Source organism: Anomaloglossus baeobatrachus, chromosome 1, assembly GCF_048569485.1.
Source record: "Anomaloglossus baeobatrachus isolate aAnoBae1 chromosome 1, aAnoBae1.hap1, whole genome shotgun sequence".
Classification (NCBI taxonomy): Eukaryota; Metazoa; Chordata; class Amphibia; order Anura; family Aromobatidae; genus Anomaloglossus; species Anomaloglossus baeobatrachus.
This window is the reverse complement of record NC_134353.1, coordinates 887168092-887181697: the sequence shown is the minus strand read 5'-3', so window position 1 is coordinate 887181697 and position 13606 is coordinate 887168092.

Genomic DNA, 13606 nt, shown 5'->3' with positions numbered 1-13606 from the left:
ACTGAGCGCCGGGCAGTGTGCGTCAGGGTCTTATATAGACTCTGTGCCTCATCCAAGATGGAGGACACCAGAGCCAATCCGCTGACAGAATGACAGCAATGACGTCACGCTGGCCTATCACCCAGCAAAGCGTCACAAGCACATGACCAGCGACCAATCGGCATAGAAGCTGTCAGAGACATGTGACCACGTATCACAAGCACATGACCAGTGGCCAATCAGCTTAGAAGGTGTCAGAGACATGTGACCTCGTGTCAGCGAAGATGTCACCCGCACATGGGCAATGGTTCTAAGATAGGACTTAGTCTCCAGCGCTTGTACATGTGCAGTAGCAAGAAATCCGGACATAGTCTCCAGAGCCACAGCAACCGTAACAGTACCTCCCCCTCAAGAGCCCCCCTCCCGGCGACGCAGGTAATCGGCAACTAAGTCGGAGCATGGACAGCCTCCTCAGGCTCCCAAGAGCGATGTTCCGGGCCATAGCCCTCCCAATCTATCAAGAAGAACCTGCGCCCTCTAACCATCTTAGAACCAACTATGGCTCGTACCTCATAGCTAGAGCGAGAGGAATCAGAGGCAGGAGAGTGCACCTCACGAGCGTGAGCTAAAATAGCCGGCTTTAGCAGTGAAACATGGAATTTGTCATGGATCCTAAGATGGACGGGTAACTTCAATTGGTAGACTATAGGATTTACCTGTCGAAGAACCTCATAAGGACCCAGGAAGCGAGTAGAAAATTTGACAGAGCTCACTCTAAGTTTCACGTGTTTTGCAGAGAGCCACACAACATCCCCTGGAGAAAAGACAGGAGCCGGGCGACGAAACCGATCGGACACCATCTTCATATGGTCCTTAGCTGCTAACGGTACGAGATGAACCATCCGGGAGAAATGGTCCGTAATGACCCACACAAATCTATGTCCCTGTGAACACGGAAGATCACCCACAAAGTCCATGCCTACCACCTCCCATGGTCTATCTGGCACTGGTAAAGGATGCAAGAGCCCAGCCGGTCTCTGCCGTAATGGACGGTTGTGAGCACACGAGTAGCAGGAACCGACATATCTCTTGACGTGGCTGGCTAAGTGTGGCCACCAATACCACCTCTCCAGTAACTCTCGTGTCCGACTAATACCAAAATGCCCACCCACCTTTGAGGTGTGGGCCCACGACAGTATATCATTCTGTCGATCAGGCGGCACAAAGGTCTTGCCCGGTGGGATTTGGTCTAACGTCACAGGGGAGAGCGTATGAAAAACCCTGGAGGGAAGGATAACACGAGGTTCGTCAATCTCTTCCTGGGTAGAAACCATAGAGCGAGACAGGGCGTCTGCCTTGTTATTCTTACTCCCAGACAGATAGTTGCTGGAGAAGTGAAAGCGGGAGAAAAACAAGGACCAGCGGGCTTGGCGAGGATTCAGACGCTGAGCGGTTTGTAAGTACGTCAGATTCTTATGGTCTGTATAGACCTGGAAAGGATGTTTCGCTGCTTCCAGCAAGTGACGCCACTCCTCCAAGGCTAATCTCAGGGCGAGCAGTTCCCTATCCCCAATGGTATAGTTTCTCTCTGCCAGTGAAAAGGTTTTAGCAAAGAAGAAACACGGTCTTTTTCTAGCTGCACCGTTCTTCTGATACAAGACCAAACCAGCACCCACTAAAGAGGCATCAACCTCCAAGAGGAAGGGCTTATTCTCATCGGGTCTTTGAAGAACGGGAGCAGTTGAAAAGTGTCTTTTTACTGCCTCAAAAGCCTGAGATGTCTCAGTAGACAAGACTTTTGGATTAGCACCTTTCTTAGTCCAGGCCACCAAAGGGGCCACCAAAGTAGAGAAATGGGGTATGAACTGCCTGTAATAATTTATGAATCCTAAGAAGCGTTGCACCGCCTTCAAGGAATGAGGTTTGGACCATTCCAGGACAGCAGAGAGCTTCGCAGGATCCATAGCCAGACCCTCTTGTGAGATAATGTAGCCCAAAAAAGGCAAAGATGACTGCTCGAATACACATTTTTCGAGTTTAGCAAACAATGAGTGCTCCCTTAAACGGGAAAGGACACGAACGACATCCTGACAATGAGTCTCCAGATCAGGAGAAAAAAATCAGGATGTCGTCAAGATACACCACGACGGAGGATAACAGTAAATCCATGAACACATCGTTTACGAAGTCCTGAAATACTGCGGGTGCATTACATAACCCAAAAGGCATGACGAGGTATTCATAGTGGCCGTCTCGGGTGTTAAAAGCGGTCTTCCATTCATCACCCTCTCGAATTCGTACCAAGTTATACGCACCCCGCAGATCCAACTTCGTAAAAACCTGAGCTCCCTTCAGTCTGTCAAAGAGCTCCGAAATTAAAGGTAACGGGTATTTGTTCTTTATTGTGATTGCGTTGAGACCCCTGTAATCTATGCAGGGACACAAATCACCCTCTTTCTTCCGAACAAAGAAAAACCCAGCTCCCGCGGGAGAGACAGACTTACGAATGAACCCCTTCTCTAAACTTTCTCTTATATAGGTCGACATGGCCTCCGACTCAGGTATCGACAGGGGGTAAACCTTGCCCTTAGGTGAAACCGAACCTGGGATAAGGTCATACGGCCTATGGGGTGGAAGAACCTCAGCACCCTGTTTGGAGAACACGTCAGCGAAATCCAAATAGGGTGTAGGTATGGAAGAGAGATCAGTTGATGCAACCGCAACGACCTTAGGTGGTAAGGGAAGACATCGGGACTGACATTTTGAACCCCAACTAATAATGCTGTCGGACTCCCAGTCAATGTGAGGAGCATGAGTCCGAAGCCATGGGAGACCCAGAAGGGCGTCGTCAATACCCTCAGGCAAAACAAGAAAAGAAATCTCCTCTATGTGACCCTGAGGCAGGGAAAGGCGCAAGGGAACTGTCCTCAATGTATTGGAGTCAGACAACATAGTCCCATTAACAACATGGACAGGAATAGGCACCTCTAACATGATAGAGGGAATATTGTGTCTCTTTACAAATCCTGAGGACACAAAAGTCCCGTCAGCTCCGGAATCCACAAAAGCCATAATAGGCCATGTATTCTCAGAGAATGAGAGCTGATCTGGGATATTACACTTAGAGGGTGCAGAAGACGTCTCTAGTAACCCCCTTCTAATGGTTACTAGACCTGGGAGTTTCCCTGACAACTAGAACACTTGTTGGCATAGTGCCCAGCCTGACGACATACGTAACATATAGGAGGACCAGACTTGCGTAGTCTGGAGGACGTATGACCTAACTCCATAGGAGTGGAAGATGTTTCAGATGCTGAGGAAGATGGTAGTGGACCCTCAACAACTGGAATAGCCCGATGCTTAGGGCGTGAGGAAGAGACCTCGAGTCTACGTTCCCTATGGCGTACGTCGATCCTCGTTGGTACTGTGATCAAGTCCTCCAGAGAAGCAGGGACCTCACGAATAGCAAGGGCATCCTTGACATAGCCTGCCAACCCTCTCCAGAAGATAGGAATCAACACCTTCTCTGGCCAATCTAGTTCTGCCACCAGAGTTCTAAAAGCAATGGCATAAGAACTAGTGGATAGCGAACCCTGAGATAGATCTAAGAGTCTCAGGGCCGCATCATGGGTAAGCTGCGGACCCATGAATACCGCTTTAAGAGCATGAAGAAAGTCTTGATGTCTCAGAGTAACCACATCAGATCGCTCCCATAAGGGAGTCGCCCATTCTAAAGCTGGTGTCACACTAAACGACAGCGACAACGACGTCGCTGTTACGTCACCATTTTCGGTGACGTAACAGCGACCTTGTAAGTCGCTGTTATGATCGCTGCTTAGCTGTCAAACACAGCAGAAGCAGCGATCATAAGGTCGCTGTGCTACATGTTCAGAGAGCAGGGAGCCGCGCTTAGCGCTGGCTCCTTGCTCTCCTGCAGCACATATCGGGTTAATTAACCCGATGTGTGCTGCAGCTACATGTCACAGTTCAGAGAGCAGGGAGCCGCGCTTAGCGCTGGCTCCTTGCTCTCCTGCAGCACACATCGGGTTAATTAACCCGATGTGTGCTGCAGCTACATGTCACAGTGCAGAGAGCAGGGAGCCGTGCGCACTGCTTAGCGCTGGCTCCTTGCTCTCCTTGTTACAGTATACATCGGGTTAATTACCCGATGCGTACTGCAGCCACATGTCACAGTGCAGGAGCCAGCGCTGGCAGCAAGAGCGGAGGCTGGTAACCAGCGTAAACATCGGGTAACCAGGGAAAGGTCTTCCCTTGGTTACCCGATGTTTACGCTGGTTACAGCTTACCGCAGCTGCCAGTGCCGGCTCCTGATCGCTTCATTTCGTCGCTCTCTCGCTGTCACACACAGCGATGTGTGTGTCACAGCGGGAGAGTGACGACCAAAAAATGAAGCTGGACATTCAGCAACGACCGGCGACCTCACAGCAGGGGCCAGGTCGTTGCTGGATGTCACACACAGCGACAGCGACGGGACGTCGCTGCAACGTCACAGAAAATGGTGACGTAGCAGCGACGTCGTTGTCGTCGTCGTTATGTGTGACACCAGCTTAAGGCTTTGTCCTGAAGTAAGGAGATGATAAAGCCTACTCTGGACCTCTCTGTAGAGAAGCGAGAAGAATTGACCTCTAGGCGTATCTGACACTGACTAATGAAACCACGACATGATCTGGCATCGCCAGAATATCTGTTTGGCAGAGCAAGTCGAGAATCATGTGCAGGTGTCACCATGGTCTAAGGTTTTTCCTCTATGCTCTTGAGCCGCGACTCAAGTACTTGTATGTAACGGTGTAACTGCTGATATTCTGCCATAACTGCCAGACCCTTGGCTCAGTCCTAATGTTACCGGGGGCTGTCTGATAATAAAACCTAAAGGAATGTAAGACAGTCAGGGTCCACCGTGCAAAGACTCTTCTGCAGACTATGGCAGAGGATAAGGGGTATATAAGTGTGCCACTGTAAATAATGATAGCACAAGTGCAGAGTGCAATACCTCTGTTATACTCACAGAGGAATATAATTAGAAAATAAAGCAATTCCTCCCTTACTTGGAGGGTGTGTGGAATGGTCTCTGTTAAAGATCACAGAGACAAAAGCAGTGAGTGTGAAATGACACCTACCTAGGTCCGTTCCTCTAGTGGTGCCAGGAGACGGACAGCAGCGTAAGCCGCACAAAGCTCATACCTGCGTTCGCTCCACTAGTGTGCGAGGACACGAACCACTACATATGGCACCTGCTTAGTTCCGGTCTTCTAGTGGTGCAAAAGAGACGGACAGCAGCATAAGCAGCACAAAGCTCCTACCTCTGTTCGCTCCCCTAGTGTGCAAGGATACGAACAACTGCGAGACGCAGTATAAGGAACGTTACCCTAGTGGCAACGTCCACCTACGAGTAGAATCACAAGGCCCAGCCGGACCATGTGCCTCAGGCACCTACCTATATTCGCTCCACTAAGAGGTAAGGATACAGACTGCAGCCGAAGCTGTAAGGTATAAGAACGCTACCCTGCCGGTAGCGCTCACCTAACATAGACAGAGAGATGCCTAGAGGAACGTGCACAGAGCGTCTACTCGCATGCATGAACCAAGAGGACTGAGCGCCGGGCGGTGTGCGTCAGGGTCTTATATAGACTCTGTGCCTCATCCAAGATGGAGGACACCAGAGCCAATCCGCTGCCAGAATGACAGCAATGACGTCACGCTGGCCTATCACCGAGCAAAGCGTCACAAGCAAATGACCAGCGACCAATCGGCATAGAAGCTGTCAGAGACATGTGATCACGTGTCACAAGCACATGACCAGTGGCCAATCAGCTTAGAAGGTGTCAGAGACATGTGACCTCGTGTCAGCGATGATGTCACCCGCACATGTGCAATGGCTCCAAGATAGGACTTAGTCTCCAGCGCTTGCACATGTGTAGTAGCAAGAAATCCGGACATAGTCTCCAGAGCCACAGCAACCGTAACAGGAGCCACGCAGCCGTTCAGGGTCTGTTACGTATCAGTCTCCTGGAAAAGGGGTCTGCTTTTTATAGGGGTCTGCTTTTTTGGGGGGGTAAACTTACCCCCAACCATGTTTCTCCAAGAAAAAGACCTACTCCAAATAATACCTAATCCAAAAATAATCCCAAGTGCTTTTTTGGGGGGCAAAAAGAGTGTCTTATTTTTGGAAAAAACATGGTACTTGCTATTCCCCTTGTAACTTAAATCATGCTGTTTGGAGAGGGAGAAATTCTTAAACCACACATTATCTCCCCAATATACAATATATAATATGCCCAACTGGGCTAATAACGGGAACAATCTCACCCCAGTTTTTTAGATGATCCAGGGGTGTTCACCAAACAATTCCTTTATCCTGATAGATGAGGAGGGCTATTTACTTTGAGCCACACAATATCCTCTCATGGACCAGGTCATGGACAAAGGCTCCCAACAACGCTCCCTATGCGTTTTGTCTCTTTACTCATCAGCGGAGCATGGGTTCAGTAAATAGCTAGGCACTGGTCACATCTGGCACTCCTAGATTAAACAACGCGCTCCCAACCTTGAAAGTGATGCAAGTTTATTTAATGTGCATGAAATAACGTTTTCGGTCCACTACGGACCTTCCTTAGTTGCACATTAGTGGAGTGAACTGGAGGCACAGGGTGGCATCAAGCGCGGTATCCACCGCTGCATGGGGGCTGCCATCAAGGCACAGACAGGTACATTAGGAAAGAGGACCCTGCAATGGGTGAGGATACAGTATGTGGGGGTCGAGATGGTCGTGCGGTGCTATAGTGGACTGAGGGTTATTGTAGGTTTTAGGCTTGTTGAAAGAGGTGAGTCTTCAGGTTCCTTTTGAAGCTTGTCAAGGTAGATGACAGTCTGATATGTTGTGCAGAGCATTCCAGAGTATGGGGGATACACGGGAGAAATCTTGAATGCCATGGTGGGAAGAGGAGATGAGAGGGGAGTAGAGAAGGAGATCTTGTGAGGATCGTAGGTTCCGTGCAGGTAAGTACCGGGAGACTAGATCACAGATGTAGAGAGGAAACAGATTGTGGATGGCTTTGTAGGTCATGGTTAGGGTTTTGAACTGAAGTCATTAGACAATGGGAAGCCAGTGAAGGGATTGACAGAGAGGAGAAGTTGGTGATTAGTGAGGGGACAGGTGGATTAGTCGGGCAGCAGAGTTTAGAATAGATTATAGGGGTTCAAGACTGTTAGAAGGGAGGTCACAGAGCAGGAGGTTGCAATAGTCCAGATGGGAGATAATAAGGGCATGCACTAGGGTTTTTGCAGCTTCTTGGGAAATGAATGTATTAATCCGGGAAATATTTTTGTGTTAGAGGTGGCAGGAGGTGAAGAGGGCTTTGATGTGTGGCTTACAATTTACAGGTTGGATGTGAGATCTGTTTATCCATCATGCTGTCTTCATTAGTTCATTTTTCTAGCACAGCTTCTTCTCTGCACTTGTTTCCACTTCATGTGATTCCCTTCATTATATATAGCCTGTTTTTCTGCCCTTCCTTTGACTGTACATCTTTTCTCACCTCCTCATGGATCTGTGAACAACTCCTTTCTTGCCTCTGCTGCTATCTCTAACACTGAGAGAAGGGAGGGGAGACCTGAGAGCCATCAGGAGTTGGAGCTCTGATGGATTTGTAAACATTTTATAAAGTACTCAGCTCAATAAAGGGCATAAAGATACTTTCCAACAGCCAAAGCCTAGAGCATTTTTAATGAAGATAATGTAGAAAGTTGCTCAACTCTTTCCTTAAGCAATAAAGAAAATCTGTGCAAAGGTATAACTAGTATTTTAAGATAAGAATAGACTTACAGTGTGTAAATATTATTGTGTTACATCTTACATATCTGAATTGTTATATCCCTTATAGTAACATAATCAATTTATTTTCACCAGCTGTGCTATTCCCTGACCTCATGCCAAAGCCACCTTTTCTGTATTTGGGTAATGTAAATAAACAATTGTTGTTTCAGTTACCACTGTATCCTTATTGTCTGCACCGTTGTATCCTTCCGCCTGTTTACACTTCCTGTTCTACTTTGCCTGATTGGCCACTGTTCACAATTCTAAGAGTGGAGGAAACTGGAAGTAACACTCCTTCTGATGATAGTGGGGCAACAGTCATTAGATTGATGCTTTGTCTGCATCTACATCTTAGTCTACAAGCACATTGCCTGGTATGAACACTCAGATGAGTCTGTTTGGTCTACACAGCATGGATTGCAGGTGAAAGTGGAGAATTTGTATTCAGCATGGAGATACAGACTAATCTACTCGTATGCAGCCGTAGAAATAGTATCAATCAAATGACTGCTGCCTCACTCCCCATCAGAATGGGCTGATGTACTCATGCAGTTGCGTTCAATTTTAGAGTCAGGAAGAGAGAAGGATCTGCCAAAACTAAAAAGAAAGGAGTAACTGCATGTAAGCTGCATTGATAGAAGCAGCAGTGGTGATTGAAGCATATTGAAAAGTTTGATTTCATAAGTTAAGATTTGAGATGAACGGACCCATGGAAGTTCAGGTTCGCTGAGTTCCTTACCTGGACTTGACCTTAACCCCAATGGAAGTCACTGATTGGGCAGTTTGGGTCTCTGCCCTCATTCAGCCAGCCATAAACAGAGAACTTCCTGGGGTTGGCAGGGTTTTTCACTTTTATTTTGTGCACACTACATCCAGTAACTGTCATGGTTCTTATATGCAGTGCTCTGCACTCCTGTAGAGTTGATGCTCTGTTGATTTATTGTGTTCCAGTGCATGGGTTGTTTCCCAGCCTTGGGTCCTGCATTGGATGTGGGAGGGGTCTATTCCCACGCACCTCATTCCAGGTGATTGCTCTGCATCATTAGGAAAAAACCTCACTCGGAACACCGCCAGTTATAGTTCCTGTTGTACAGCAAGTGATTCTGGCTCCTGTAAGTGTACTGTTCTGATCTTGTCTCTTGACCCCACACTTTAGTTACTCTTCTCCACTCATGCCCCTGACTCTGATGTTACCCCCTGGCTTCTGACCTCCGGCTTGTACCCTGACCTCAGCTCCGCTTTCTCCCTGTGTTCCATATGTGACTTCCTGGCTCCTGACCTCTAGCTCATACCCTGACCTTGGCTCCGCTTTATCCCTGTGTTCCATACTTGACCTCCTGGCTCCTGATCCCCGACTTGTTTGACTACTCCTCTACTAGTGGTATCTAGTGGTACCTACTGATTGAGCATCACAATAACACTGTTCTGATTTGGAGGGAGAGTTATTGGATTTTTAAACTGGCCACCCTCAATCCCGAAGGTCTCAATATCTGTATAAAAGACATTAAATAAAATAAAATGAAGCAAAATAAAATAAAAAGCTAAATAAGATAGAAAAATACAATTATATACAATAAAGGTAATCAAATCTACATAAAATATTCCATAAAACCATGAAACACTCCAATAGTTATACGTCAATATAACCAAAGGAGATACCAAAAATACAAATAATAAATACATCTAAACCAATATAACATCTATTAATACAGTTGGTACATAGTGAACTAAATACTAAAACAAGGAACTGATAAATTTATCCATAATCCTGAATGGCTTAACAACAACCACGCCACTATGGAATCTGTCCAGTTTTTTCCCTAAAAATGGTTCTGGTCATCCATTTACTGGTGACAAAACAAAAAATCATTGCCCTGGTCAACAATTTAATTTAATTGGTAATATTTTCTTTGCACATCATATATGTCCATTAGTTTATCCCATTTTTGTCAATTATTCCGGACCCACATATATACAGTATTTATATTTATAATATTTTTATAATATTTTTATAACATTCATTTGTCCTCCTAAATATTTTTTTGTTGTTGTAGTCCATGTGGTCACTTTGCATATGGCTGTTTGGCAACTCATCAATTCTTTAATTTTTTAATTATTCAATTTACAATTTTGTAATTGTTTAATTAACCTCCTAAACCCATTTGGCTATATGTAGGGGTAAAATTCATTCATTGTATAGACACCTGAGGAAAGGGACAGATTGTCCCAGAAATGCCTGTCCTCTGCTACTTTTTAATAAAATCTATTTTGCCAGTTTTTCCCTGATCAGCAGCGTGCTATACACAGCAATTTTTTCCCTTTTTCCATTTTAATCTCATTCACTGGTTTGTGACGTGGACCTCACACCCAGTCGCTGACAGCACCGATCATAATGACCTGGAAGCTATCAGAAGTGGGGTCATCCAGGTATGTGAATTACCGTCTCCCGTTCTCGGCGTGTGCACTGCACAGCAGCAGACACTCTCATGTGCACTGCAGACTGAAGGACACGACTCACACAGCTGGATGACTTCAAAGCAGTGCTCCCTATCTCCTGGATTACATCACCGGGCAGCAGCGGCAACTCCAGCTCATGGGGAGGATCCTTCACCAGTGGACATATGCTCTGATCAGTGTTGTGCCTGCAGCGCAACACTCAGAGGTGTGTGCAAGAACCCCAGCATTCCCCAATAGTCAGTAAGAATCTTCACAGAAGTGCTCTCTCTTTCTTTCTTTACTTTCTTTACTGTTTTACACCAAGCGTTAGCCATTGAAACACTGCAAGCGGCCAACTGTGGGCCAAGTACCGAGTGAATGTGGCGCCCTGTGCCTAGTTGCCACAGATAATATCTACATGTGTATTTCAGTCTGTATAACATGTATTGTTAGCCTTGATGAGATATGGTTTTCTCTGTTGTTCACCACAAGCAAACATTTGCATACACTCCCTTATTAGGGCTATTCTCTTGAGATAAACCAACACTTGTGAGTGAGCCCTAGAAGGAGATAGGGAAGGAGCTGAGTTCTGATGTAATTTCAGTCAAAGTCAGTTACAGTGTGAGGTGAAGATAGGAGTGTAATATGGAGATGGTCCTGTCCAGAGTTAACTGCTAAAACATCAGGAGGGGCCAGCTACACATTGGCAGGGTATCAGTCCCTAGGCCACCAGGACTTCCAAGGTCAGTGGCAAACTGAGAGACTTCTGTTAGCCTTTTTATGAGGAGCAGTGATATTCCTTAGAGCACAGTGCCATGTGTAAGTCTGGTGACTTCTAGAAGAAATAGTGAGTTTTCCTTCAGGAATCCAGTCACCTGCTCACCAGAAGGGACTAACAATCCAGATTGTTCTTGTCTTGGAAATACCAAGATAACAAGATACCTATTCCCAGGTAGGGAAATAATAGCAGAGGTAGAATACACTACCAACAGACAGCAGATAAGCCAACTCTCATCAGGGCAGGAAGAACCACCATCGTATGCTGTGAGAAACGTTCTGTAGAGCTCTAGTAAAAAGGTAAAAGCTCTCTGTCCTGTCTTTGGCTGAATTATTCTCCCTACCTCAACATCCCAAGGACCCAGCCCTGGTTGGGAGGGCAACCCTCTAGCACTGCATCCCCACCTAACTCCTGGGAACTTCAGCAGTGCCCCGGCCATACCACAGCCAAACATCCCAACTGGCATCAAAACTCTTCATTTATTTTATTTATTTATTTTATTATTTCTTTCTCTTTTTTTAAATATTATTTTGAAGCCCCAGTACAAAAGCCTGTCTCTCACATTAGATACGGCCACATTGCCACTCGGAGCCACCACCATGACATAAGAGGTCTACCAGGGGCGGCACACGTACCTAAACACAGCGATGTTCATTTGAATGGTCTGTATACATAAAGCACCTGAATTCCGAAATGGAACACTGATTGTTTTGAAAAGTCTGTGTTTGGTACGAACACTGAACTTTATTGTTCGGATTCGGTCATCTCTGGTTAGGACAAATGAAGTATGGTTAAAAAATAGCGGAAACCCCTTTAAATCTATCCAAGTACACAATAACTATTAATCTTTAAAAACGCTTTGTAGTCCATGCTTGAATTTCTCAGTAATATTACCAGATTTCATAAATATGTTTATAGAATAGGGAAAAGTGATACCTGAACATTGAAATTTCAGAATGTAAACATTTCCCTGACACATTTTACATTATTACCAAGACCTAAACTCTTCTAATAACAAACAAAAAAATATAATAGCAGCAAAATGTACATTAGATTCCAACTTTTTATATCAATTACAGAATGCATTACGAATTACTTAGACCTAAGATAAAAAGCATTTTTTCCCTAAATAAAAGCCTTAATAGAGAATTGTTTATTTATAATACTTACCCTTAATGCATCCATTTTACATGAGTGATTTCAGGAAATTAAAATGCAAGGATAATCTACATAAAACACAAGACTGCAATACTTAAAAGCAAAATTTCTTTTTAGGTAAACAACAGTTCAAATGCAAAAAAATATATAAAGGTAATAAAGAAAATGCATAAAAGCACAAGATAAGACAAAGACAAAAATCAACGAAAAACTCTCAATTTTATTTCTTTTTGTATGCTTGACAAGAAAACAGTCTAAGTATCTATAGAGCATGTGAAAAGAATGGCGCAAATCAAAAATCATGATCAAAGGGATATTCTAGCACCAACTAGATGGTGGTCTCAGATGGTGGGCCAAAGCCAGCACCATTTACTAATTGACCATAGTACTTGTGCACAGAAAGAAAAAAAAAATAGCTTGGAGAGCGTGGCGTCTCTTGGTCAAATAGGACAGGGGGCATTATAATTAGCATGCAACATACACTTAGTGTTCTCAATAAGAGGCCAAGCATCACTCAATACAGACGTAAGTCCAATGCTTACAGCATCTTATAAATGCTATTTATTATAAGGATGTGTCTGGAGACGACATGTTCTATTTTTTATGGCTTTGCTGGCTTTTTTTTATCTTTTGTTATTTGGAGAACCTCCTTAAAGACAACCTATCATCATGGCTTAGCATGTTAAAGTAAATAAATGACCATAATGGTGCTGTTATACTCAATAGATACCTGTAGTGAATAAATCCGCATTCTGGTTGTTGTTTATTCCACATCTGAAGTTTGGGTGCAAAAACTTGTTGCTGCATTGAGGTAGGACTGTTGGGCGGCACTGTAATTTCGGTCTTTGGATCTGCTTTCTGTCTCCACCTGCCTTTACTGTCTATGTGTCTCCTGTTTTAAAGTTTGCACTGGTGTTGTACTCACTCCGGGTGGTGCTTAGGCAAAATCATCTCCTGGCTGTCGTTATTAAAATGGTGCTGGTAGTGGGGCATAAAGATTTAGATCTGGACTCAAAGACAAGCTAAAATCTCAAACTGCATATGCACCTCCACCAATGCCCTTTTACTGAAGACCACCAGGAGATGAATCTGTGCATGCGCCACCATTGGCACCATTGTACTGACTACTGCCAGAATTCGAATCTGCACAAGTGCTGCCTGCAGTAAGGATGGCGTCAGTGCAAATTCTAAAAAAATGAGGCACATAAAGACATTAGAGGCAGATGGAGGGGCCGAGGCAGAGCCATAGACCCTACACACAGTCCCACGCCATTCCAGCCTCAATGCACAGAAAGCTTACTACGCTCAAAGTTAAAATGTTGTATGAATAACCAGGATGTGGATTTCTGCACTAAAAGTATCTATAGGATCTGTATGACAGCGCCGTTTTGGCAATACCTTTACTTTAATATGCTAAATCA